Source organism: Macrotis lagotis, chromosome 1 (assembly GCF_037893015.1).
Source record: "Macrotis lagotis isolate mMagLag1 chromosome 1, bilby.v1.9.chrom.fasta, whole genome shotgun sequence".
In the NCBI taxonomy this organism is placed as follows: domain Eukaryota; kingdom Metazoa; phylum Chordata; class Mammalia; order Peramelemorphia; family Peramelidae; genus Macrotis; species Macrotis lagotis.
In genome coordinates this window covers 562845076-562871979 of record NC_133658.1, presented here as the reverse complement: position 1 = coordinate 562871979, position 26904 = coordinate 562845076, and the positions used below count along the sequence as shown (strand labels likewise).

The 26904-nt window shown below is 37.6% G+C and overlaps 1 pseudogene; it reads left to right on the top strand.

Moving 5' to 3' along the window:
- The first annotated feature begins 1569 nt into the window (after positions 1–1569).
- LOC141507104 (uncharacterized) lies at positions 1570–26105 on the top strand (annotated as a pseudogene).
- The last annotated feature ends 799 nt before the right edge of the window (positions 26106–26904 follow it).

Here is a 26904-nt window from a genome sequence, read left to right as displayed (position 1 = left end):
CAGTCTCTTCATCTACAAAATTAAGGGACTTATTTGATGACCTCTAAAATCCTTTTCATCTCTAAATCTTATTGTTGTTCAATCATTCCAGTGGTGTCTGACTTTTGATACTGGAGCAATTTGCCATTTCATTCACCTCATTTTACAGATGAGGCAAACAAGGTTATATGACTTGGCTAGGGTCACACAGCAGGGGGTGTCTGAGGTCAAATTTGAACTCAGAAATGAGACTTCCTGACCCCTAAGTCTGGTGCTAGATCCCACTGTGCCGCCTAAAAAACACATCATACGCCTTTGCTTTGATGGCCACCTATAGTGGCCTGGTTAGACTCTTGACATGTCGCTTACTAGAATCCTGTGCAGCTGGGTTAATACCTCTGAAGTTGGGACTTCTGCTAATAGTGTGCCACTGGGGGAAAAACCCTGGAGAAAGGGTTTTAAGATGACATAGATGAAAGGGCTCTGGACTGAGAGAAGTGGACCTAGATTTTAATACCAGTTTTGTCACTTGGCTTTCTGTGTGAGCTGTACTCAGTTTCTTTCTCTATAAAATGTGTGATTTTTTTTTTTAGTTTTTTTTTTGCAAGGCAATGGGGTTAAGTGCTTGCCCAGGGCCAACAACTAGGTAATTATTAAGTGTCTGTGGTCGAATTTGAACTCAGGTCGGATTTGAGCTCCTGACCCGGGGCTGGTGCTCTATCCACTGCGCCACCTAGCCACCCCAAAATGTGTGATTTCTAAAGGTCCCCCTAAGTCCTATGATCCTTTATTTCCTGTCTTGTGCTTTATAATCAACAGATCATTTCTGAGAATTGATCACTTCCTCTAAACACCAGCCCCAAGTCTTTTCATGGTCCCTCCCTTTCTCATCATCATCCTGTCATTTATCATAGGATCAGACACTTAGAGCTATGAGAGATTTCCAAGTTCCTTTAGTCACAATAGTTCAGCTCTCTCATTTTAGTGATGAGCTTTTAACTTCCCAAGAGATGAAAAGAAATAGAAAAAGAAATCATTCAATTTTTTCCCCCTTTCCCTTTCCTAAACAACAAAGCTGAAAAATGCATTTGGGATAAGGTTGTGCAAGGTTTTAAAAAGGTAAGCAGAGAGCCTAGATTTCATCTTAGAGGCACTTAGAGACATCAAAGCTTAAATGGCAAAGTGACTTGGCTAAATCTGCTCCTAAGAAACATCATTTTGACAATTCTAAAAGACTTGGGATGGAAAATGCCATGCCACCTACAATAAAAGAAAGAACTATGGAGTTTGAATGTGGATTGAAGCATATTTTTTTCACTTTTAAAATTTTATAAATTTTTTTCTTTCTTGTTGTTTTCCCTTTTGTTCCGATTCTTTTTTTCACACTATGACTAATGTGGAGATGTATTTGGAATGAGTGTACATGTGACAATTTATATTGGATTAATTAGGGAAACGGGGAGGCAAGGATGAGAAGGGGAAAAAATTTGGAACTTAAAATCTTACCAAAAAATGAATATTGAAAACTATCTTTACATGTAATTGGAAAAAAAAAACACACAAAAAGGTCACTTTGACAGCCATGTGGAGGATGGACTAGGGAAAGACTTGTGGTAGGGAGGCCAACTTGGATACCATTGAAATCACCTAGGAGAGAGGCTCTGAGGGTCTGCATTGTGAGATTTCGCACTAGCTGGCACATTCTGTCTCCTCGGGGCATTGATATGAACAGTGAGATGAGGACCACAAGTTTCATTATCTCACTCTCTAGCATTTCAGGAAGTCACATGCAGACCCAGGAACGCTTTCTTCTACTTTCTTCCTTTCTTCCCCTCCTTCGCTTTTCTTCTTATCATCTTCCTCCCCTCTTTTCCTCTAGATTGAGTCCTGGACTAGCAGTTCAATAATGACACCACCCTCATCACATTAGCCTTCCCCCCCTTTCTGAAGTCTGGTACAGGGCAGATGAAGCAGGAAGTGAAACAAGAAACTGGGCTTAAGACTCCCAAAAGAGAGGATGGGGAACTGTCTTCAAAGAAGATTCAGGTGAGTCCAAGCAGACTCTGCTCTGTGGGGGACCTGGGCAGGGGTGGACAAGATAGCTGCCAAACCCAGAAGAAACTTTGCAGTTGGAAAAGCTTTGCACTTTTACATCTGGGGATGAGCATGAGTTGGGGATATGGGTAACAGAAGAAAGTCACATAATCTAAGACAGACCTGGGCTCCCACTACAGTTCCATGTGAATGAAGCATATTCGATTGAGAGGGAGACATTTTACAGATGAGGAATGTGGGGTCCCTGGAGGTCAGGTCACTTACCCTAGGTCATACAGCTAGTAAGTGTCCAGATTGGGAATCTGGGGTTCATTATTTGTGTGACCTTGAGGATGTCACTTAATTGCTTTGGACAATCTCAGATGGCCTTTTGTAAAACAATAGCACTGGAGATTGCTTCTGAGTCTCCTCTAGCTCTAGACCTATGATTCTATGATCCAAGCATCACTCTGTCCACTACAGCAGTTACCTGGCCTAGTGGATAGAATGCTGGACCTGGAGTCAGTAAGACTCATCTTACAGAGTTCAAATTTGCTCTCAGTGACCTACTAATCGTGTGACCATGGGCAAGTCACTTAACCTCTGTTTGCTTCAGCTTCTTCAACTGTAAAATAAGAATAATAAAAGCACCTACTACTCAAGGTTTTGTGAAAATCAAAAGAGCTAATACTTACTATAGAATTGGCCACTTAGCTCTATATAAAGCCTTATTCCCTTCCCCTGCTTCTCCCCCGCCTAGCCTTTCCCCAAAAAAATTTCCACAGAAGGGACTCATTTTCTGTGGAGCAAATTCACTTAAGCCTTTTTGTGTCTCAGTTTTCTCAATGAGATTTACATCCTTTAGATCCTTGAACATTCCGATTTTCTTGAAAATAAAACATGCCTCAATTTTTCTTTTCTGTGACAAGTGATTTCACTAGAGTAAAGAAATCCCAATATAGAACCTTTCTCTGCATAGACAGTGCAGCAACTCATCTGAAACTGATCACTTTAGAGCAAAGGTTCTCAACTTGGGTCCGCAGATCCAAAGAGATGCCATGAATCGATATTAAGGGGTCTGTGAACTTGAATGAGAAAAGAATTATCTTTATTTTCACTAATATCTTGCTTCCTTTGTAATCCCATGTATTTTACTAACTGTATTTAAAAATATAATTCTGAGAAGGGGTTTAGAAGCTTCAACAGACTGCTAAAAGGGTCTCTATAGTATAAAAAAAGGTGAGAATCTCCCAATTTTAGAAAGTTAGTTGCCTCTGACCTGAGAGGTCTAGTGCAGTTGCGGGCAAGAGCAGGGGGCATGGGGGGGCGGTTAGAGAGGGCGAGGGGGGCACTCAGGGTGGGGATCATCACATAGGTTTGTGTCAGAGGCAAGACTTATATAATGTCTACTATGTGTCTATACTAAAGACCAGGATACAAAAACAAGAATATAATAGATCTTTTTCTTTTTTCCTTAATAGTATTTTCCCCAATTACAAGATAGTTTCAACAATCATTTTATAAAAAATATTTTATTTGTTTTTCCAATTACATGCAACAAGTAGTTTTTTACCAACCATTTTTGCAGGGTTTTGAATTTTACAGTTTTCTCCCTCCTTCCCTTCCCTCTCCCTCTCCCTGATAGAAAGCAATCTAATATAGGCACTACTACATTTATTACCATAGATCCATATTGATAATGTTGTGAGAGAAGAATCAAATACAAACAGAAGGAAAACATTAAAGAGGGGTAAAAATTACATAATGCATAAGACAAATTTTTAAAATCGAAGTTAATAGGTTTTGGTCTTCATTTAAACTTTGTACTTCCTTCTCTGAATATGGCTGGTATTTTTCACCCCAAGTCTTTTAAAATTATCTTTGATTATTGTACTGCTGAAATGAACAAGTCCATCAGAATTGATCATCATTCCATGTTGTTAATGTGTAGACAACATTCATTTTTGTAAGATTTTGAGTTCCAAATTTTTCTCTCTCCCTTCACTCCCCCCCCTCCCCAAGACAGCAAGTAATCTGATATTGGTTATGCATATACCACTCATATGAAACATATTTCCATATTAGACATGTGAAAAAAAGAATCAGAGCAAAAAGGAAAAACCATGAGGGAAAAAAAACCCAGAATCAAAAAAGTGAAAAGAGGATGCTTTGGTTTACCTTCAAACACCATAGTTCTTTCTCTGGATGTGGATGGCATTTGTCATCGCAAGTCTTTTGGAATATCTAGTATTATTGTATCCTTATTGATCATTACACAATGTTTCTCTTATTGTGTACAATGTTCTCCTAGTCCTGCTCACTTTATATCACTTTGTGTAAATCTTTCCAGAAAACAGGCCTTTTTTTCAAAATTGCTTAATTCTATTTTATGATTTTACACACACACACACACACACACATTCATACATACTGGCACATGGACAAACCTACACTCACATATGGACACATGCAGACTCTAAAAGCACAAGTGTTTGGGGGAGTTTTAAGTCTCTAAAACTGAATCTCCTCTTCTTCTGCCAGAGACCTGTAAGGTTAGCTTCTCTGTTTGAGGGTGAATAGAATGAATGAGATTTCTATCCAGATATAACCCTTTTGATATTTGGGAGTTCAAAATAGAACGGTGAGGAGGGACAGTTCAGGATACTGAATGAGTGATGTGTGCTGAGGGCTATTTGAGGAACTTTTCTGCTTTGAAATTTAATAAGATATCACTGGTGCAGGATTCTGGAAAAGAGGGTGAGCTATTGTTCTTTCTACAAAGTTTTGTTTTTGTTGTTAAGTTGCAGAAGAAAGTGTCTGGGGAAGAGATTGAAACTGTTGGCCAAAATATCTGGGGGGGGGGGCATCTGGGAGGACATCAGTGAAATGATGAATGATAGTTGAAAGACATAGATCAGAGAAGGAAGAATTGGACTAATTAAAAAGTCAGAGCTAGGGAAATCCTTGGAAAGTCACACTATTACACAGGATAAAAGCAAAGAAATGATAGTTTTTCACTTGAAGTTCACAGCTTCTTCTACTTAGCCACCAACAAGTAGCTAAGAAATAGCTGTTCTCTCTGCAACATTTCATCCAATAAGAAAAAATAAAGAGGGAAAACATAATATATAGAAATCTAATTCAAAAATAGGAAATGATGGTGTTTTTTTAAATAAGACTTTTCTCATCCCCAAGGGGTTTTTCTGTCCTTCCCAGAATCCCACATATTGTGTCTGCATCAGTATTATCTCTGAAAAAAGGCAAGTCCCAATGGTCAGAAATCTTTGCATCTTTATTTCCTCTTATGCTAGTCACTGCCATATTCAAACAAGTGTAGGAAAGTAAGGAAACTTTCTTCTAAATTGGATTTGGTTTCCAGCTCTGCTCCTTAATAGCTGTGTGACCCTGGGTAAGTGTCTATACCTTTCTGTAAGTGTCCGTACCTTTCTGGGCCTCATCTTCCTTAACTGAAAAATTTAGGATAATAAGACTTGTATTGCTTCCTTCAGAGTTAGTGGAAAAATTAAATGACATAATAAATAGAAAGTAATTGTAAATTGTGAAGCACAACATAAATGTATTATTAATACTCCTTACTAAATAGGAGGATGATTTGGTGCAATTCAACAAGTATTCATTAAAATCCTATTATAAAGCAGGTACTGGGCTAGGCTGGGGAACAGAAAGAAAAATCTGATATAGCCTTTGTCCTCAAGGGGGATTATATTCTCTTTGAGTCATAAAACAGACATGTAAATTTAACACATGCGCAACACATACAACATAAATACAGAGCCTATTAGGTAGCAATAGGGCATTGGTATATATATGTGTGTGTATATATATATATATATATATATATATATATATATATATATATAATGACACTAACTCCAATTTGCCCCAACTTGTATTCTTATTGGGCAAGTCTGGGAGTTTGCCCAGAAAAGGGGCCAGCCACAAGCTACCAGCCTGCTAGATGGCACTCTTCAAACCATAGGGGTAACCTGGGGTGGGGGGGAGGAGTGGAGGAATATACATATCTGGTCATCAATGCCTAGCTACTTTCCACTTACATAAATCAATCACAATGACACCATTAACTCTTTTTATGTTTGTTTTTTGCAAGGCAATAGAGTTAAGTAACTTGCTCAAGGCCACACAGCTAGGTAATTATTAAGTGTCTGAGATAGGATTTGAACTCAGGTACTCCTGACTCCAGGGTTGATGTGCCACCTAGCTGCCCTGGACAACATTAACTCTTTTTTTTCTTTAGATTTTTCAAGGCAATGGGGTTAAGTGGCTTGCCCAAAGCCACACAGCTAGGTAATTATTAAGTGTCTGAGGTCACATTTGAACCCAGGTCCTCCTGACTCCAAGGCCGGTGCTCTATTCACTGCACCACCCAGCTGCCCCCAACTTTAACTCTTAAGAATAAAATATTTGTTGAACAGGCAAGCAAAAAACCACACCCAAAAACAAGAATAATATTTACTAAAGAGAAGTAAAAATAATGAACTATCAAAACATAACAATCAGCTAGATGGATAGAGCATCAGCCCTGGAGTCAGGAGGACCTGAGTTCAAGTCTGACTTCAGACACTTAATAATTACCTAGCTGTGTGGCTGTGGGCAAGCCACTTAATCATTGCCTTACAAAAACCTAAAACAAGCAAACAAACAAACAAACCAAAAAAAAAAACACCCCATAACAATCCTTCCATAAATCTGGACCATATAAATCCCACCAGTGGACACAGATTTATGTTGTTTTGTTTTTAATTTGATGAGGAGAGAGTTAGTAGCTTAGTGGCACAGTGGCTAGAGTACTAGCCTTGGAATCAGGAGGATGGGAGTTCAAATCCAGCCTCAGACACTTAATAATTGCCTAGCTGTGTGGCCTTGGGCAAGCCACGTAACCCTGATTGCCTCATATCCAGAGACATCTCCAGTTATCCTGATTCATATCTGCCCACTGGACCCAGATGACTCTGGAGGACTAAGTGAAGCTGGTGACTTAGCACAGCATCCCCTCACTCAAATCCAATTATTGTGCTTGTCATGGCATCACTCTCTAATGTCATAGTCTTCTTTGGGACTCAGAAACACCTAGCAGTGAGGAACATGTGTAGGGAAACTGATGTGTTTTAGGCAACTCTTCTCTCTGACCCCCATGTCTGGATGTCTATGGCCTCTTTAGGGGACTGTCTCAACACTGATCCTCCTCTGATCCTTTCTTCTTCTCAGGCTATTGAAAGAGTGATAAGTTCTTTTAACTAATGGCAATTTTAAGCCTGGCAATCTGCAGAATTTCCCATCTATCTGTTCTTTTAACTATTGTGACACTCTTTCATCAAAAAACATTCATCTTTTTAATGCTAGAATCTATAAAGAAATTTTGGTTTTGGTTTTTTAATTAGTTTTAAAAGATTTCCACCCTAAAGCCAATAAAGGGCCAAAAATGGCAAAATGAGCATGCCTTTGAGGAGGTTTCTCTTATCTCATGCTGTACCTGTCACCATAGATCATGGAAGCTAGTTCTTCAACTATAGCAGAAGATTCCTCTTTCCAGCAATCAACTCTTTCAAACAGAGAAGCTGTACTCCAGACAGATGAGTTCCTCACATAAACAACAGACCAACTAGTTAACTGGACTCTGCTTTCATCAGTAGCTTCTGAGTTTGTCTTTTCTCTTCACCCTTCTGATGTTTCAACTCTTCCCATCAGCTTCTCTCATTGTCTCAGTGTCTCCTATGTTTCATTCAGCAGCTCCTTTGGTTGCTAATCCCTGATTGACTGCAAATCAGAACTGCTTAGTGTTCTTGTAATCAATAATCTCATGGGCAACTAGATGGCACAATGGATAGAGTGAGGGGCCTAGAGTCAGGAAGACCCTGGATGAGGCTTTGGACAATTGCCTGGGGCGCTAAAGCGGATGGAGAGTGCCAGGAAGCAGGAAGACTCATCTTCCTGACCTCAGATACTTGCTAACTATGTGACCCTGGGCAAGTCACTTAACCCTATTTGCCTCAGTTTTTTCATCTAAAAAATGAGCTGGAGAAGGAAACAGCAAAACACTCAAATATCTTGGGGTCATGAAGAGTTGATAAAAAAAATGACTCAATAGCAATCTCTCTCTCTCTCTCTCTCTCTCTCTCACACACACACACACAGAGAAACACATTCCTTGGTAAATACATAAAGACAATAATAGTGCTAATACACAAAGTATTTGTAATTTGATCACTAATACAGAATATGAATTGACTGTCTCAAAAAGGTATCTCCTTAACTAAAGAGCCCAAGACATAGGCCTAGGAGGAACCTTATCTTGTTTAACTTCCTCCTTTTACAAATGGAGAAACCATGGCCCATAAAAATTGGGGGAAATTTGTCCAAGGGTACCCAGATAATCAATAAGAGAGGCAGAATTTGAACCTATTAAGATCACTTTTTGGGGCAGCTAGGTGGCGCAGTGGATAAAGCACTGGTCCTGGAGTCAGGAGGACCTAAGTTCAAATCCAGCCTCAGACACTTAATAATTACCTAGTTGTGTGACCTTGGGCAAGTCACTTAACCCCATTGCCTTGCCCAAAAAAAGCCTAAAAAAAGATCATTTTTCACTGTACTATGTCTACTACTGTTTCAGAAGAAGGGTTTTCTCTCTGAAGATGCATTTGATTTGCAATTAATAAATTGGAGAGGATTTGGATAGTTTGGTTTGGGGGATTATTTGTTTCTTATTTTGTTTTGTTCTGGCATAAGAGCCCAAAATGTAAATACCACCTGAGGAGACTTTTGTTTTGCTTTTCTTCCAAAATCATATCAGAAACAGAACTGAGAACTCTCCTTCCCTGTCATTATTGTTATTGTATTATTGTGATTGATTTATACAAGCATTTGAGTCACATGGGCTAACATGGAACCTGCCTCATCCTGAGAGGAGAATCTCTCCAGGGTTTCCTACAAAAGTAAAGGGTTCCATTTTAACCCTATGTGTAGCATTGTGAAGGTTATTTAGTTTTTTGGAGTTTTTTGGAGTTTTTTTTTTTAACAAAGAGAATATTTACTTCAAAAAGTATAATCACAAATATACAAATTTACTTCCCAAATGGGGGAGGCATAAACTCCCTCCCTACTAGCAATCCCTGGGGAGGGAAAAGGAATTAGGTTCATAGTTTATTTTGGTTTCCACAGAGCCCAGGGCCAGGTTCAAGTCCAAAAAAACTCTCTCTTGGGCTAGCATTCCAGGTGCTAGGCTTCTCAAGGCTTCCTTGCCAATCTGTCTGGCTGCACCACCCTGGAGGCAATCTGGCCTTCAGATTGGTGTGCCCCAAACTCCCTCTCCAATGGTGATTACCTCCCATCCGTGAATTGAGGACAAAGTAACACATAACAGAAACAAACTTTGCCAGGGTCATTTTTCAGTGCCAAGGGAGAGCAGGAGGAGGATTTTTCTTCTTTTCTCTCAGGTCTAGCTCATAGCACCCATGCAGAGTAGGCATAGTGAATATGAATCATTGGACTCAGAAATATGGTGGAAAAAAGAGTTAATGACTCAGTCTTTCCACTTTACAGATTTAGACAGAGCTGCCCAAAAGATAGGTGATAAAGAGGGCTCCATCTTAACCCATGATATACTTGGAACAAATGGCAGAGTGTGTCTTACTGGACTTTTAAGGTTTTGGCCTTTGGAATAGAATGGAAGACACTGTGATGGCTTAATGGAGAAATTCTAGATTTGAAGTCAGAGTGACCTGGGTTCTTATCCTACCTTTTTTATTTGTATGACCTTGACTTGTACCTTAGTTTCCTTATCTGTGAAACAAAAAATAATAATAGCATCTGTCTAAGAGTTATGAAGATCACATAAAATAATATATATTTCTTACAGCAAACCTTAAAGTTATCATACCAATATGAGATTTTTATTAGACTCATGAAGCTAAAGCTAGAAGGGATTTCAAAGGACATCCTGACCAATGTCTGCATTTCACAAATGAGAAAACTGAGACCCAAGGAGGTTAAATAATTTTTATTACAATTGGAAACCTTTAGTAGGGGTTGTGGGACAAAAATCAAGAGATACATTGTATGGTGACCCCAAAACCCAACTGAAGGACAGAGAGGGCAGGACTATTGCTGCTGCTGCTGCTATCTATAAAAGACCAGGATTTGGGGTGCTAGGTGTTACAGTGGATAGAGTACCAGCCCTGAAGTTACGATGACCTGAGTTCAAGTCTAGTTAATTAGCTGTGTGACCCTGGGCAAGTCACTTTATTCTATTTGTCTAAAATATAAAGAATAAAAGATTGTAAGACTGGAAAGGGATTGGGAAGGACTATAAGAAGCACTGAATCTGGTGTGTTTTATTATAGTTGGCCAAAGGATACCCAAGAGGAGTCCAGGAAACCCAAAGCTGAAAACCCAGAGCAGAAAAAATTCAGGTGAGAACTGAACTGAGCAGTATTTATTGCCAAACTGAATGTCATTTTATAGGACCTATGTGTTAAGGTCTTTTAACTTCAAAGAATCCCTGTGAAGGAGATTGTACTCCCTGCTTCAAGCCTCTCTTCTCTCCAGTCTTTCCTTTACATAATTGTGAAACTGATACCTAAGCAGCTCAAAAAGCTCCTTTGGCTCCCTATGTCCTAGAGCAGGGATGAGGAACATTTTTTCCTGCCATTAGGATATTTATGACATCATTTGCCTACTATATTTATCAAAAGTTTAATAAATTCACCCCTAGGGGCAGCTAGGTGGTGCAGTGGATAGAGCACCGGCCCTGGAGTCAGGAGTACCTGAGTTCAAATCCAGCCTTGGACAATGATTACCTAGCTGTGTGGCCTTAGGCAAGCCACTTAACCCTATTTGCCTTGCAAAAATATAAAAAAAAATAAAAATAAAATAAATTCACCCTCTAAAAAGCTTCTAGATTTATTAAATTTCAATTTTTTCCTGCAGTTGCCATGGTGACACCAGACTAAATGACCTAGAGAATCAAATACCAACTCCTTCACAAGACCCTTCATAATCTAACTGCTGCCTAATCTTTGCTAACTCATTAAACATTACTTCCTTAGACAAGTTGACTTTCTTGTTATTCTTCAAATAAGACAATGTGTCGTCTGTGTCCTTGCAGTACTTCGAATGCCCCCATTCCTCATCTATATCTCTTAGAATACCTAGATTCCTTTAATTTTTTTTTGAGGAGGGGTGTGTTGTAATTGTTTTTATTTTTTAATATTATTTTATTTTTTCAAATTACATGAGATAGTTTTCAACATTCATCTTTTTTCCTAAACTTTTAAGTTCCACATTTTTCTACCTTCCTCCCCTCCCTCCTCATGACAGAGAGTGATATGATATAGGTTATACATGTAGAATCATATTTATATATTTCCATATTGATCTTGTTGTGAAAGAAGAATCTGAACCAAAGGACAAAAAATACCACATGATAAAGAAAAAAAAATCCCACCTAGATTCCTTTAAAGTCCAGCCCAAGCTCCACCTTTTTACATAAAGCCCTTGCTGAAGCCTTCCTCCGGCCCCAACTAGTAGTCTAGCACCTAGATTCAAGAAGATCTGAGTTAAAATTGACTTGAGACACTATCTGTGTGACCCTGGGCAAGTCACCTAACTACTGTCTGTCTCAGTTTCCTTAACTTCAAAATAGAGATAATTTATTATATTGTTATATATGTACCAAATATTATGTGCTTGTTGTATCACAAAATAATAGTTTGGGGGGAAGATAAAATGAGATAAGATTTATAAAGTGCTTAACACAGTGACTAGCATTTAATAGGTAATAAATAAATACCTATTCCATCCCCTTCTCCAAACTTATCTCATATTTACTTTGTATTTTATATCTACTTATTTATCTCTTTTAATTATTTTGTTTTGTCTTTTCATTCCCCAATACACCATGTCTGTCACATAAAAGTGTTTAAGAAATGCTTCTTGTTGATGACTGATTGTCCCCTTTAGACTCAGAAGTCACCTTCCAACAGTGACCCACTGAAGAAAAGGGAGAGGCAAGGGAGATCTCATGTGCTCTGAAGACTTTTGTCCCGCCAGGATCCATATGAACAGAAATGCAATCAGACCAAGTCGCTATTTTGCACACTCATTTCACATTTTTGCACCCAATCTCTTAGCCAATCGTTTCATCTGTAGCTCTCGGCTTGTTTCTTGAGCTGGCCACTTCCTTTCCCTCCTGCTTCACGGATATTATTTGGAGGTTTGTGGGAAAGGGCCTCTGCTGTCAGTTACTCCAAATTAAACTTTTTTGGCCCACGCCCACCCCTTTCACAGTAGCCTGGTCTCAATACCAGAGGAGACTGGGAAACCTCAGACAAGAGAGTCTTTGATGATAATAAAGTCTGTGCAGCAACTTTTGCTTGTTGCATTTTTTTAAGAGGAGGTGAAAGATGAAAGAGCTATGAATCAGACTAGACATTCAATAAACATAAACGTATGCCCAGGGTTGGGTTAGACCTAAAGGACCCATCCGACGACTGCAGTACTTCAGATTTGGAAGGAACTTTAGACATCATCTAATCCAAACAATATTTGAAAACAAGATTTTCTTCTCAAAAAAATATATCTAGAAGACCCCAAGCCTTTTCAAAAGACCTACAGAGGGATCAGTATGTACTGAGGGAGCAGGGAAGGAACTGGGAAGGGGGTTTAAGAGAGGTTTAATCTCAAAGCACAAAACAAACATCTGGTATGTGTCACTCTGAATGGTCCAGGTCTCACAGAGTCTGTGGAACAAGGATTTAATCTTGAAGAATAAATGAAAGAGGCAGAATGGGAAACCAGCTCTCCTGACTCCTAAACTTGGCTTTTATAAGAATGTAAACTACAATAGCTACAATATAAAATCAAGGTCAAGGTCAGAGATACTGGAGAACTCAAGGATTAATTTTGTGTCTTTCACATTTTTTTTTCCTTCCTTGTAAAGAAAAGGCTATCTTAAGTATGGTGATGCAAAGGTGACTTTGGGAATTCCACTTTTGTCTGTTAAGCCCTAGTGGCTCTAATAATAAATTAGTGCAATTGAATAAATATAAATAAATAATAAAGCACCCACCTACCGGAGTGCTTATGAGGATCAAATGAGATAATATTTATAAAGTATTTAGTTTTAGCATGATATAATAATAGCAATTATTATTGTTGTTGTTCTATCGCTGGACCTTTTAGTCCAGGTTGTCCTTGCCATCTCATGCTGGATGAATGGAGGAAAATATTTTTAGGTGGTTGACAAGCTTTTTGGCTCCTCAAATAGCCTACAGAGAGATGGCTAATCATTTTGTCCCCCAAAAAACCTGGTTTAGGGGTGACTAGGTGGCACAGTGGATAGAGCACCAGCTCTGGACTCAGTAGTACCTGAGTTCAAATCCAACCTCAGACATGTAATAATTACCTAGCTGTGTGGCCTCGGGCAAGCCACTTAACCCCATTTGCCTTGCAAAAACTAAAAAAAAAAAACCAAAAAAACAAAAAACAAAAAACCTGGTTTAAATGATAACAAAACTTTCCATTTGAGAAAGTAATTGAATAGTTGAGCTATGCTAGAGGCTAGCAATACAAAGGCTAAAAAAAGAAGACGGCGGTTCCCTGAGTAACCGGATGATTATATTTATCTAACACTAAAGAAGCAGCAGAGCAGAAGAAATCAAGAGCCATCCTTGAACCTGGAACTGGGTTCGAGGCCTGCCTTTGGAACAACCTGACTGAGAGATCTTAGTCAAGTCTCATCCTCAAGTCTGAGGATTCTAAGAAACTCAAGACTCTAAAGAAAAAGTGTTGACAGGCTTTAAAGAACAAGGCTTCTTCATCCAGCAGTCCACTGGACTAGTGCAATACAAGTCCAGACCTTATCCATGTTCCAGGGCCTCATGAAACACAGGATTTTACTCAATGAAAGCCCATGATATGAGCAAAACACTGATTGCCATTTTACAGATGAAGAAATAGAATCTCCAAGAGATAAATTCACACATATACACATGCACAGACGCATGCCCACATGCACACACACACACACAGTTAATAGGGTAGCATTCAAAGCCAGCTAATTCTGATTTCGAGTATTGCTCTCTGTCCATTTTACAATTGTGAAATCCATGCCATGGTCTGACCTTTGCCCTCTCTGATTGAGGGCCCTGGACAAAATTTCACCTGGTCATTAATGCACTAAAGCTTTGGGTTTATTGGCAGATATGGTAGATATTGAAATTTATACAATTTCCTTTCTTTTTAGACAAATATTGAAGAAAAAAAAGAAAGAGTTCCACAAGGAAAGTAAGTTCTGAATTCCTTTTTATCCCCCATATTGGCACATCTCTTTTATGAAGATTAAATTGATAAAGGATAAATGTAAAATCCTATACATGGATCTACAAAATTGACTATTCAGTGTTGGATATATCCAAACAAGCATTCAAATGAAAAAGATCTGTAGTTTTAGAAAAAAATTTGAGCTAAATGCAAGTAAACACCTCTTAAATTGCTCATCTGAATTTAGACTGCATTAATAAATAGACTATCAAGCAGGGTTAAGGAAGCACTTAGTGCTCATCCCCGGATCACATATCTGAGGCATTGTGACAAAAAATTAGATATTTTGTAAAGGACATTGGTAAACTAGCATGTTTTCAAAAGAGGGTAAATAGGATGGTGACAGGAAAACAATCAGAATTGCAATTAAAGGAACTGGGGATATTAATGTGGAGAAGTTTTAGGGAAGATGATGAGAATGAGGATGATGATGATGATGATGGTCAAAAGTATAGGGATGCTGACTTTTGAATAAATATAAGGAAAATTTTCTTAGTAATTAGTACTCTCCATAAATGGAACAGGTTGCCCTAGATAGATATGGACTATTTCTAGAGATAGCTAAGCAGATGTTGGATGACCACTTGTCAGGGATATATATTTAATTCTCTATGTCCCTGTGATATCTATTTAGATAGATGATAGAGAGATAGAGAGATCTATATCTTTTATCTTCTTATAAAAGAAATCTTTAGATAAGCAATGGCCTAAATGACCTCTGAGGTTCAATCCAGTTTGAAGATTTTGATTTTAAATGTCTAAGCTGACTGAATTATCTGCATGTGGAAGGAGTTTGAAGGCACCTATTTTAGTTGCTTTGGACAAGGTGGAATGGACCTTTAAAAGGGGAGAGAGGGGATGCATTTAAGGGCAACAATGAAGAAAAAGAGTATCATTGATCTTTGACTCATCCCAATGGATATGATAATTAAAATCATGATCATAGAAAAAATAATAGAAGAAAAAAATTCTCAGTAAGGAGTCTAGGCATTCATCCACAATTAAAGGACATAATATTGATGACTCAGCAAAGTTGTCTGAGGCATGGTGAGACAAGTAGAAGGAAAATGAAGAGGGGACAGTTTCATAAAACCCCAGAAAAGAGAGAGAATCTAGGAAGAGAAGGTGACTAACATTGTCAAATGCAAGTAGAGGGATCAAGGAGAATGAGGACTGAAAAAAGACCATTAGATTTGTTAATTAAGAGGTCATTGAGAGCGTCTAGGTGGCACAGTGGATACAGCACTGGCCCTGGAGTCAGGAGGACCTGAGTTCAAATTTGGCCTCAGACACTTAATAATTACCTAGTTGTGTGGCCTTGGGCAAGTCACTTAACCCCATTGCCTTGAAAAAAACTAAAAAAATAAAAAAAGTCATTGATCACTTTGGGAAAAGCCAAGTGAGTGATGACACTGGAAGTCAAAAATGTTATCCCATGAATTCACTACATTGATTCACATTCCATTCTGGAATCCTCCTCACTCTTTCTTGACATCACAAGAATAGTTGTGATGTGCTCTGGCTGCCTGTCTGTCATCTTCTCTCTACCTTAACACATGACCAGTTCATCTTTTCTTCCTCTTATAACCCTAGTATGGCTAGCAGCCCTAAAATTCAAAGTCAAGTCTTTTTTCTTTAGAATCAGTATTTTTTTAATTATATGATCTTATCAACTGAGTGTGTTATTGAACCTCTGAGTCTCAGTTTCCTCATTACCACATTCATATCAGCAAAATCATTGTGATTATACCATGCTTCCTCTCATTCTACTAAATGAAATTCTTTCTTATAACTTCAGTTGGGATATATTTTTATATGCAAATATATTTGCATATGCCCACATGGTTACATGTATATATTGGGATATATTTATTATATGTTTATACAAGTGAAAATAAAATGAATATAAATTCATATATAAATATAATATAAAATGCATATTCAATGTATCTGTGTGTATGTATGTGTGTTGCTATTTGTCCTTTGCTCTCTAAGAAGACCATGAAATCAAGGAGGTGATGCCATGACAAGCATGTGAATTGGATTTGAGTGAGGGAGCGAGACCTGAGCCTAATTCTCACCCAGCCTGACTTTCTCTTTCAGAATTATCTGGGTCCAGTGGCCAGATATGAATCAGACCACTGGAGATGGGAGGTAATCAAGGTTAAGTGACTTGTCTAAGGTCACACAGTGACTAGGTGTTAAGTGTCTGAGGTCTTATTTGAACTTGGGTCCTTTTGACTCCAGGGTCAATACTCTATACACTCTACCACTGCATATGTGAATACATAATATGTGTGTATAATCCAAGTTGAGCTTCAGGCCTACATTGCCAATTGCCAATTGGACATTTTAAATTGTAGTATATACAGACATCTCAAAGTCAACATATCCAAGACAACTTGTTATCTTTCCACCCAGTCATACCCCATCATCTCTAAACTCTCTGTCTTGAAGGAAGCATAGTTCCTCCAGACCTGTAGGTTTAAAACCTCAGTGTTAACCTCAGCAACTCCTTCTATCTCATGTCACATATGCAATCGATTGCCCAATATTGCTATTTTTATCCTGAAGAATCTCTTACATCTGACATCTTCCTCTTATCTTGACATAGATACCTGATTAGTTCAAGCCCTCATCAATTCTTAATTACACTAACAGGAACTGATTCCTTAATTCCTTCCTACCTCAAGTTTCTTCCTAATCAAATTTGTTTTTCACATGGCTGCCAAAGTGATTTTCCTTAAACTCAGATCTAACCATGTCACTAAGTCAATTCTGCCTTAAGTTCAATTCACTTAAAGATTTTATTTATTTTGAGTTTTACAATTTCCCCCCTAATCTTACTTCCCTCCCCCAACCTCCACAGAAAGCAATTTTGCCAATCTTTACATTGTTTCCATAGTATACATTAAGTTCAGTTCACAAATGAGTCAAGACATCACCCCATGATGTCATTGGTGCTCTTTGAAAATGAAGGATAAACAACAACTGTGTCACTCTCCTACTCAGTACATTCTAGTGGCCCTTCTTTCGCCTCTGCAACAAAATGTAAATCCCCCTTCTTTTATTAGTTATTCATGGTATTTAGGGTTTTTTTTTCCATTTTAAGTTTGTTTTTTCAATTAACAGAAATATTTTTTCTCTTCCTCTACCCATTAGAAAAAAAAGGGGGCGGCTAGGTGGCACAGTAGATAGAGTGCTCTGGAGTCAGGAATACCTGAGTTCAAATCCGGCCTCAAACACTTAATAATTACCTAGCTGTGTGGCCTTGGGCAAGCCACTCAACCCCATTGCCTTGCAAAAACTAAAAAAAAAAAATTATAACAAATATCGCATAGTCAAGCAAAAAAATTTCCAAGTTGATCATGTGCAAAAAATCTCTTTTATTTTGGTTTTTTCAAATGCCTTACAATTTTCTCCAACCTCTTTCCAAACTAATTCTACATTCTTCTCTTTCCTACATTCTATAGTGCAACTAAACTAGACTTCTTTCTGTTCCTCATACATGGCCCTCCATCTCTTATCTCCATGCAATGGTGCCGTTTATATACCATTTCTAGAATGAGTGAATGAATGAATGAATACATAATATATGCAATGCATTATGCTAAGAGCTGGAGATAAAGTAAAACAAAACAGTTCTCCATACTCCCAAAGAGCACACATTCTAATAAGGGAAACAAAAAAGATAGGAGATTTCTTCTATAAATCAGATAGAAAAACTTCATTGACCTTAGAATGAAGGAGCAAAACATATGGTAATACATTCTTGTTTAAGATCATTTATTGCTAAGACTGGATATTAGAACATTTTATGGTACCTTGGGCTTTTATTACTATCTAAAACTTTCTTTTCTGGATCTTCAAAGGATATCTCTGCTGTGGAGCTAAAGCACCAGCAGAGAGAGGCCTTGAAGACAACACATCTCCATATAGAGGTTGCTTCCTGAGCTAATTTAGGAGGCAGGATAGAAGTGGGACCAGTGCTCTTGGGGCACTGTTGTTACTAGGGATTTTAGGTTCTGGATTTTAGGTTGAATTACACAGGACAGGTAGATATACCTGGTTCATGAGCTACACTGCTTAGACAGGATCATAGATCCATTAAAATATTTGAATTTATAGCAATAATTGCTTTCCAATTTCTTTTTTCCTTTTTGTTCTAGATTTACTGCTTTTTTGTTGCTCATGAGTGTTTTATTTGACTCTGGCTAATAATAAAATCTTTCTATTTTTGTCTCTTGTAACTTCTCTATTTCTTGAATAGATAAGAATTATCCATCTCACCCCAACTGTAATATTTTCCATTAGCTCATCATATCTTGTAAAATTATTTGTCTTATCAGAAGACATATAATTTTTTTATTTCATTAGCACTAATCTCATCCCAACTATAACACACACACACACACACACACACACACACACACACACACACTACTTTCTGCCCATTTTACCCTCTTTGCCCTGCTCTTTTCCTTTTTTCCTCATTTATAAGGATTTCTGAAATCAACATTTTCCTTTTCTCCATTTTTCCTTTCAAGTCTGTTTGTATCACTCATTTATTGAAACAACATGATCATTTTGTATAATTTGTCAGGCATATTTCTTTCTTCTTCTTCTTCTGTTTCTAATTTTATATACTCCAGTAAAATACTTCTGATTTTAACTGAGTCAGTTGTTTCATTTATATGTCCTTCAAGGTTTTTCTTACCTGCTATTTTATTATTTTACTCTAAGATTTTTTATGAGAACCCAGTTCTTTATTGCATCATGATTTTTTAAAATTTCATTTCTTCTTTTTTGTGTCAATATATTCATCTACTCTACTGTATCTTTAGAAAATTCTAATTTTAGTTTCGATATTTCTGTTGTTTTTCTACAATATTTTTCTTCTTACAGGCTGTCTCTCTTAATTTACCATTGTTTCAGAAAGTTTTTGCGGTTAATTTTTGGAGTTTCCTCTAAAAGCAAAGTTCCTTTAGGAATTTTTGATAATTTGAAATTTTTTTTTGGAATTCTGCTGCTGTTCTTTTAAGGGTAGCATTCAGGAGCTATTTTGTCTTGTATTTGAACTCTGACATGCTCCTAAAAATTCTATCTTGGGGGCAGCTAGGTGGCGCAGTGGATAGAGCGCTGGACTTGGAGTCAGGAGAATCTGAGTTCAAATTTGGCCTCAGACTCTTAATAATTACTTAGCTACTTAGGCAAGTCACTTAATCCCATTGCTTTAAATAATTTAAAAGAATCTATCTTATTTTATATATCCTGGTAGCACAAAATTCTACACATGGCCAAGTAATTAATAACTTAAATTTTAGTTTGGTCCCATCTAATTAAATCTATGTCCAACTAAGGATTACTTTAAAAAGTAGATGGTATTTTCCCACAGTCAGTGGGTTTACTTCTTTTATTCAAGGGAGTAAGTAGTAGTGGTTGGCTGCTCTGAAGACTGAATGCTTGTCTGATATCTTGGGGCAGTATGAAGGTCATCAATTAAGTCCAAAATCATAGTATCTTTATGATGCCATTGTGTATAATACATAAAAAAATTAAACCTTATTGGTTATTTAATGGACTTATTTAGCCTTTGATTATGCTATTATTCAGTCACTGATTTAAGATGGAAATAATTTTTCAAATTCAGTAGGTTAGAAAATTTTCCATTATCCTACATCCACTCCCCAATTTCTACCACTGACCAAAAGGGACTGTAAATAATTCCCCAAATAAATTGTTTATGTCTTCAGCACTACATGTGTCATGTTTATTATTAAAAACCACATTAAAAGTGTTTTTAAATAACCATGTCTAACACTTTGATGTCAAACTCTAACCACAATGCCAAACCACATCTTTAACTCTTTCATTTGATCATAAAAATTTTCCTTCTGTTACTGTAGTAGCAAAATTCTATAAATTATATACTATATTGTATATCTACATATGTATATATAATTCTATAAATTCCTGGGTAGTATATTATTTAGCTTCATTCATGATACTTTTTTTCTTTCTTCCTTCCTTCCTTTAGTCTGAAGAACTTTTCCATGACCATTCTTTAGTAAGATTTGGTGACTGATTGACTCTTCTAGCCAAAAACAGGTCTCCTAAGTCCAGGCCTGCTTCCTTGGGTAACTGTTTTTCACCTTTCATGAAGCAGATGATAGAGCAAAAAGTATGTTTTCCCTCCATTCAGATATGCCCAACTGCAAGATTTTTCCCTCTAATCAACTCTGCACCAAACTTTTCTCATCAATTTTATCTTCCAAGCAGCAGATGGCAGTTCAGGTTCTGAAATTTGAAAGTGATTTCTGGGACCCAACACCAAGCACCCTCCAAAGCACTGAGAAGTCTGATCTTGACTTATCCTGGCTCTTATGCAGGATCTCTTGTATGAAATGATTTACTTCTATCTTGTAAGAAACTGAAAATCCACATTTCTATCTTCACTTTCAAAATCATGTGTAGGATGGATTGGATTGGGGAGATACCAGAGGCAAAGAGGTCATTGTAGTAGAACAGGATAAAAATGATCAGGATCTGAAATAAGGAAGTGGTAAAATGAGAAAAAAGAGGAACTTTGTGGAGGCAGAAACTATAAGATCTGGCAATTGATTGTTTAGAGAAGAAGAATCAGAGGTAAGGGAAGAGACTGAAAGGATGGTTATACTGTCAAAAGAAAGGAAATTTAGAAGAGGGGTAGATTTGGGGGAATACACTATTTTGGACATCATCAATATCACATTAACTAACATTTACATAGCACTTTATCTCAATTGATCTTTGGAACAATCCTGTAAAATAACTGATTATTCCATTTTACAGTTACACAGCTAATAAATTTCTAAGGCCTGAGTTTGAAGACAGGTCTTCCTGACTGCAGATCCAGTGACATCTAGTTACCTAGGACATATTGAGTTTGAGGTGTTTGGGAATATTCAACTTGAAGTGACCAATGGTCATTTGATGATTTGAAATTGTAGTTTGGGAGAAAAGAGTTTTCAAAGAGATAATAATTCAAATTACAGAATCTGAGAGAGCCAAACAAGAGAAAAATTATAGAGAAATTAGAATAGTTCTAGAACAGATTCTTGGTTATACCTTCAGTGAGGGGAGTGTGGCATGGATGAAGAATCAGCAAAACACTGAGGAGTGGATAGACAGAAGAAGAACCAAGAGAGGACAATCTCATGAAAGTCCAGAGAAGAGTTAAGACAACAGTGTTAAATCTTGCAGATGAGTCAAAAAAGAAGAGGTCTGAGAAAATGTCATTAGATCTGCCAATTAAATAAATCAAAGCTAAAGTTGAATGAGGAAACCAGACTGCAAAGGGTTGAGGAGCGAGAAAAGAGGAAATAGGGAATTGGTTGTAAACAGTCTTTTCTTGAGGTTTGACTGGAAAGGGAGAAAAATATAAATTGAAGGACCAGTGAAGGTTTCTTAAGGATGAAGAAGATTGATCTTGTTTGTGGGCAGAAGGGAGGGAATCATTAGATAGGAAGAGAGAGAAGATGGATGAGAGGTGGGAAAGGTGAGGAAAGGGGCAATATGCTAGAGAAGATGAGAGGGAATGGGATGAAGAATGCATGGAGACGGAGGCTAGGTGACACAGTGGATAGAACACCAGACCTGGAGTCAGAAGGACTTGAGTTCAAATCTGACCTCAGACACTTAATTTAGCTTTAGCTTAACCCCCATGCCTTGCAAAAAAAAAAAAATCTAAAAAAAAAAGAATGCATGGAGAGGACTTGGTGTTACTCAGGAAAAAACTACCTCATTATCAGAGACTAAAGGAAGCATGAGAGATTATGGCAAAGGATTTTGAGATAAGGAGAAAGGAAGGAGAACACAAAGTGAATAGCTTCTATTTTCTCAATAAAATAATAGAAGTCATCTGCTTAAAAAAGTGGGGAGAGGGAGAAAGTAGTATGGGAGCTTTGAGTAAAGAAAGTTTGATTAACTTTTGGGAGGAGTGGGAAAAAGTAAAATAATTGCTTTGCCTCCCTAAAGCTAAATACCAAGGATTTGGAGAGGGCCCAGTAACCTCGTCATGACTTTCTTCTGTTCTGTTCAGCAGTTTATGGTGGTGGGTCCCAATAGGACTGGCCTCCATGTCTGTTCCCTCTCAGTCCTGCACCCCTGGAAGATTTCCCTAGAGTAATTGTTTTACTCTTCTCCTAGGTGAAGATGTTTCACCTTCTTATCATCAGGTAAGGAGAAGCTCATTTTGGTTATCAGAAACAGATCTAAGAATATGGACCCCACAGAGGAGGGTGCACCTCAAGATCATCACGCCACAGGGTGTCTATACAGGCTTGGCCCGGTGGAGCATCATCTGAAGTCCATAAAAGGAACCTCTTCTCCCTTCCACTGCCACAGAGTTTGAGACTATTTACATGAAATGTTCACTTCTCAAGTTTGAGAAATGCGGGCCTTAGAAGGGGAACATACTAAACTTTTTGTCACAAATCTTCAATGAAATGTTCATTGATGAAGCTCTCCTCTATGATAGCTAGCTTAGAGCAGGGCACCCTACCAAGTGGGGTACCACTTGGATAGGGTGGGCCTGGGAGAGCACAGCAGGGGAAGAGGAGGAGGAGAGGCAGTTTAGGGGGCAGAGAAGAAGACAACCCTGGAGGAGGGCTGCAAAAGAGAGGGAGGTAGGAGAGCACCTGAGGCAAAATGGCTTTTTTTTTTTATCATTTGGCAGGAAAAACATGAAGACAATACAAAGGAGCCATTCTATGCTCTCATCATGCACAAACCCCAAAGAAGGCCTTCTACAAACTCCACAGATTACTGCCACGAGAATATTCTCCCTAATCATAAGAGGACCATGAAGCAGGAGACTGAATATGCTTCCCTAAGGATTCCTTCTAGCCCTCAGCCTTCCTACAGCTCCCAGGATGAGGAATACGAACTTATCATGCCCTTTACTTCCACCCATTATCCGTCCCATCTCAACTTGATGAATTCAAGGAGCCTGAATATTTAGAATCTCTGAGAAAAAGAAAGTAAGATAATCACCTACAACATCAACAACAACAATAATAGTAATAGCCAGTTCATCATATTCCTAGAATGCTTTGTGGTTTCAGAGAACTTTCACATACTTTCTCCTGTTTTGATATTTGCAACAACTCCATGTTAGGGCTGATATTATGGGACCTACTTTACAGATGAGGTAACTAAAATTGAGGGTTTTATATAAACACATATGTGTGTATCACACACACACACACACACACACACACACACACACACACACACATATATATATATATATATATATATATATATATATATATATATATAAATTAGCTGTGAGTCTGGATAAGTCACTTAAAGCTCTCTCCATGTCTAAAATGAGGGCTGGGGGAAGAAGGGTAGAGGAGGGGGTTGGATTGGATGGAATGACTGGACCAACCGAAAAAGCCAGGACTCCTGCCTCTCACCTCCCAGGTTCAGTGCTCTCCCTACTTCTCACGCTCTCATTGAAGACCATGAAGTCACAAGAAAGCCTCACCTGAAAGGTGACATTCCCAGGCAGTAGCTCGGGGAACCCATCTCCCCAGACGTGTGGAACCGATTCCAAACCCCTAACCTTTGCAGTCAGCCTTCCTCACTCAAGAGAGAGGTCTTCCTGTACAAGAAAGCGGCAAGAGGTGGAGCGAGATCCTAAGGTAACTGGTTGGTTTCATGGTCCACCTGCCAATGGTTTTTGTCTGCCTTGCCATTTTGTATATATGGAAGCAGGGAAAACTTCATCCAAATTCTCTAAGATTTAATTCATTTGATGAATCCCTCCTTTCCTTCCTATTTCATTCACAATTCCTAACCTATAATGTTAGAGCTAGAGGGATTCTTAGAGATTCTTAGAGCTAGAAGAGATTCTTAATGATTATTTTTACAATTTATTTTTAAACATTTATTTTACTCCTTCCCCAAATCCTCCCATTTAAAAGAAAAAGAAACTTTAACCAATATGTGTAGTCAAGCAAAACAAATTGCTATATTGTCCACATTTTACAGATGAAGAAATTGAGGGTCAGGGAGATAACCAGTCACCTTGGGTCATGCACTGGTGGAGCTGGAACTGTAACTTAGTCCTCCTGACCCCGGTCCAGTCCTTCTTACACCCCATCTGGGAAACATCCCAAGTGTGATGATAATCAAGAATCAAAAGAAAACCCTGCACAAGAAAGTTTAAAAAAAACACTAATGAATTATCTTTAAGCTCTATAATCAGGGCTTAAGAAAGAAGAAGGGCTTCTTTGGTATTTGGGAATAAGCACTGCATTTCCCTAGATTGAACTCATGGCTGATAGAAGCATTTGGGGGTTATGTATTCTTAGATGTTTTTGTTTATTGCTTTTTTTTTATTTTGAACAAACCAAGTCATGCAGAGAGGAAGATGTGCTAGAGTCAACTCTAACTGGCCAATAGAGTAATTGTTAAAAATTTTCAGTATGAATATTTACCTCAGAAATCAGTAAATACTAAAAATCATGACTGATTCATTGTTTTAGTTATTTTTAGACTTAAAGTGATAAAGAAAAATGTTAAGTATTTCATATCTACATTTTTTTCAGAGAGACAGTTATTAATCATTTACTGGCACACCCATATCCTGCTTAAATTTTGCTTTTGTTCCAAAATGTAATTCTTTTGAAAGATTGAATTTAAAAGAATGTGCTGACTGTTAGGTCTATATCCCAAAGAGAGCAAAAAAAGAGGGGGGAAAGGACCCATTTGAACGAAAATATTTATAGCAACTCTCTTTGTGGTGGTTAAGACATAGAATCAAAGGGATCCCATCAATTGAGGATTGGCTAAACAAACTGCTATGTAATTGTGATGGAATACTGTTATGCTGTAAAAAATCTTAAGTAGAAAAACTTGGAAAGACTTTTATGAACTGATGCAGCCAAGAGTGCATTGTACATGTAAGAGCAACATTGTGTGATGATCAACAGATTCAAGAGAATCCCAAAGGATTAATGATAAAGCATACTACTCTGCCTGAAGAGAAAGAACTGAGATTGTTTGAATACAGACTGAAGCATTCTACTTTTCACTTTCTTTCTTTCATTCTTTTTCTTTTTTTCCAGTCATTTTATACAAAATGACTACTACAGAAATGTTTTACTTGTATAACCTATAATCAGATTGCTTACCATTTAAGGGAGCAGGAAATGGAGGACAAGGGAGGGAAAGATAGAATTAGAACTCAAAATTTTTTTTAAAATGTTTTAAAAAATTGTTTTAATGTGTAATTGGGGAAAAGTAAACTGTTATTTCTTTTAAAAAATAAAATAATGTGCTGAGTTCCCAAGCAATAATTAAATAGAAGAAAATGTTTCATTGGTAATAGACCTATCAGCAGAATTACAATTCACTAAGCAAGCATAAATGGACTTTAGTTAAAACTTTGACATTTTACAAACACAAAATCCTAAAATCTTACTCCTCTTTTAATAACTCCTGTGAGTTGCTGGCTGTCTCATTTCTTTTTTTATTTAATTTTATTCTGAACTTAAGAAATAAAGCATTTCAATAACACAACAGAATAGAGGGGGAAAGATAATTGTATATATAACATGAAACTGCAAACCTATCATGTACAACTAACTATTCCTTTTAAATATGTAATAAAGTTATTATGTTATTTTCTTTTTCTTTCTCCCCCCCATGAGTATGTGTGTGTGTGTGGGGGGGGATGGCTACCATTAGGCACAGTTATGTGCTTGTGTGTGTGTGGGGGGATGACTACCATTAGGCACAGTTATGTGCTTGTGTGTGTGTATATATATATATATATGTATATATGTCTCTCTCTATATATGTCTATACATATATGTCTATACATATATATGTGTATATGTGTGTGTGTGTGTGTGTGTGTGTGTGTGTGTGTGAAGCTATTCTATACCTAATTCTTTCAGTTCTTTCTTTGGACACAGATAGTGTCTTCCTTCATGTGCTAAGTGCCCCACTTATTGCCAGGCAGGGATAAGATCTAGATATAAGCCAGCAAGGTATATATGGGCATTGCCCTGTAGAAGTAAGAGATACCATATTTACACTGTTCTGTTTTTTCTGGCCTCAATTATTTACTCCCTCTGTGAGTTCATGCAAATATTGTTTCTGGGATTGTTTGCTGATCTGCAATGAGAGGTTGAATTAGTTGCTGCCTAAAGTCCTTTCTAGCTTTCTATCCTGATTGTCTTTATTTACTCACTAAATTACAACCATTCTTTAAAACTCAAATGCCACCTTCTCTAAGGAAGTCTTTCCTGTTCTTCCCCAGTCATTGCTGATAATCTTCTCCCATCAAATCTCATATAACATGGTTTTATAATTCTCTAATGCATTTTATTATCTATCATGATAGCTACTTATGCTGAGGTCTTGCCCCTTGAAGGGCCATTATCTCCTTGGTGTCAGAGACTATGTCTTGTTTAAGCTTTCTATCTTCACCAGTACTCACATAATGCTCTGCATACCATAAGTGCTTAATAAATGCCT